This window comes from Gavialis gangeticus, unplaced genomic scaffold (genome assembly GCF_001723915.1).
Source record: "Gavialis gangeticus isolate Ggan-Ray unplaced genomic scaffold, GavGan_comp1, whole genome shotgun sequence".
Lineage (NCBI taxonomy): Eukaryota > Metazoa > Chordata > Crocodylia > Gavialidae > Gavialis > Gavialis gangeticus.
In genome coordinates, this window is record NW_017729028.1 from 33,109,869 (window position 1) to 33,112,811 (window position 2,943).

Consider the following 2,943-nt stretch of genomic DNA (forward strand, 5'->3'; position numbering starts at 1 on the left):
ACACTTGAGAGATGCAAGGAAGAGGGCCAAATGGAGGGAAGAAAAGTGCATGGGTGAAATACAGCCTGGCACAGAGCGCTGGATGTCAACCCTCCCTCTATATATCCCACTTCAAAACAGAGGGTCCTTGGTGTCTGGGCTGTGGGCTAGTCCTCTGCAGAGCGACACAAGCATATGCACACGTCAGTCCTCTACCCAGAGGGGTGGCTGTGCCACTAACCCCATTGTGCTGGAGGGCTGTGGACAGATGAAATCACTATTCTGCTTTAAAGAGGGGAGGGGCAGGACTGGGAATTATGGCTCATCAGCTGCTCTGCTGCAACTGCTTTGTGTGTCTGCTCCTACCCCGCAGTGAGTGAAGTTGAAACGGGACACCTAGAAGGAGACAGCTGCAGAGCTGCCAGCATCCAACTTCCATGCGGTGTGGGAGAGATTGGAGGCCTTACACAACCACAACGCTTGGAAATCCCCTCCGCACAGCCCTTTCGATGGGGGTAATGGCTTTGCCATGTATAGCTGAAATGACCTTCCCAAGGGCACGCAGCACGTTCATAGCAGAAAGCCCAAACAACCGGACAGGCACGGTGTAAATACAGAAGCCCTAGCTTAGTTCCAGTGGGGGCATTGCTTAATGCCTCCTGAAATTACTTTGGCCGTTTCAGCTGGAAACTGCCATTCTTCACTTCCTGTCCCAAACCTTGTCTCTTCTTGCTGCGAACACTTCTCTCCATGCCTTTCACTTGACCTTGCTCTCCAGGGCTGCTGGGAACCTTGCCATCTGATAGCTCTGATGCCGGGAGCCGTCCACGGACCTCCGCGGCGCCTCTGTGACCTCCACACGTGCGCTATTTGGCACAGAGAGGACACAAGAGAAGCATGGGGTAGACAGAAAGGAGGGATGCAGACTGGATGCGTTTGCACAATGGTGTAAAACCGGCACAGACAGATCCTGTTCGGTGACAAGACTCTCTCTGCCTTTGGAAGGAGAGGCCTCCAGGCACAGCTGTGTATGAGAGATGAAATGATTGAGAGACTGCTAGGAAATGTGGGGGGCCAGGCCTGAACAGCAGGGAAAACTGGCTGAGGTCCCGTGTTTTGGGCTGTCCATGCTACCTCTCAGGCTGAAGGGTGGCACAGAGACTTCACGTGGGTCTATACATTAAGAAGCAAATACACTAACACACACTGTGGGAGTGGAAGGGTATCTTGGGCCATCGACTACTGGTCCCTGTGGCTATAGGCAGTTGTTGGCCATCCGGACGTGCCTACCTGTAAAGGAGCCCACTCCCCTGACCCACTGACTGCCTACCCTCTACACCACCACGTCCTCTGGTTAATACCTAGGATGACCTGCTGCTTTCCTTTTGCCCAGCTCTGTGATGAGGAAGGGCATGGGGTCTGGCGTTTTAGTCCCCATCTTCACTGGATGTGTGGTGTTGAGCGTGTCCTTCTCTGGGCTTCGGTTTTCCTGCCTGTAGAATGGGGGTAGAAAGTTAGGCCCTTTGCAGGTGTCTTGTGGGGCGAAAGGGTTTTATCTCTGTTGAGGCACACCTCACTAAGTGGTGCTTGGGACTTTGGTTTTGGTCTATTGTGGTTCGTCAATCTATTGAAGTAAGGGCAGCGAGCCTTGACCTGGCTCCAGGGGCCTATTGTAAGAAGTAGTGCATATACCCAACACTAAGATGGGCCCTGTCTCAGGAGCTGGCAGGTAAAGGGACTGGCTATGGGATGAACCCTCCTGATCACACCTCACCCACTCACTCCTAGTCATGCACACCCAACCCAGGCAGGCTGTGGGGAAGTTGCCCATGGAGTGCCCCTCATCGCCACTGCTGCTTGAGCACTGCATCTCCATGCTTGGCATGTGTGAACCTGCCAGGGACACGCCAAGGATTCAGTGTAGACGTACCGCAACATGAGAGACAGCAGCCCACTGTGACGAGCGTGGCTGGGTGTTACAGGCAATGGAGGTAATGAAAACGTGAGCTAGGCTGGACCTTCCTTCGTGATGCATCCCCTCAGGTTGCATGGTGATAGGGGAAATAATAATAATACAGGTAGGCAAAAACAGACGGGGTTAGAAGGCAGCGGTGTGACATTGATGGTCCATTACAAACCACTTGAAACGTGTAGATCTGGACTTAGGTCTGGATTTGGCCTCCTTCTCCTCCTCCGAGTCCAGACATGTTCTGGACTGAAATTCAGGGTCACGGCCCTCAATAGTTATTTAAACAAGTCAGTAAAATGAAGACTATAGTTATATGCACACACAGCACGCACATAAACACAAGTACACACACACGCACACACACAAATGCACGCACACTTGCACATGCACGCTTTCTCCTCTCTCTCTTTCTCTCTCTCTCCCTCTCTGCAGGACCTAAATGCGTTCAAACCCAGAGAAGAACAGCCTCAGATTGGCACCCTCCTTCATGTCTCCAGGGCCATTTAATAGTTTTTGGCAGAATTCTTAATAAATGAAAATCCCCTGACTCCAGAGCGTGGCACCCTGGGAAAGTCGAGCCCTTTGATCACTCCTTGCCTGCCTGCGCTCTCCAGGCGGGTGCTGGCGGGCACGCGGTCCCCTGCTGGCACATTCTTCAGGCCGTCATTGCCCCTGCCAATCATTTGCCATCTCCAGACAGCAGGCATCCCCCTCTGCTGCCCGCTCAGCTGGCCGCGGTCTCGGGAGAGAGAGGCACTAGTGCTACCGTGCGAGACCGAGTCTGCCACTTGCCTGGCTCCTGCCTGTTCCCCACCTCGACTCTGCCTTCATTTTCCACCTTCAAGCAGGTTTATTAGGTCCCTCTGAGATGCTACAGGGCTGGGAATGAACCAAGGAAGCATCAGGATACTTGTGCTTATCTCCTGCCAATTTGGAGAAGAGGGACTGTTTAAGGAACCATAGGCAAGGACCTTATCCCAATCCCTGCAGCATCC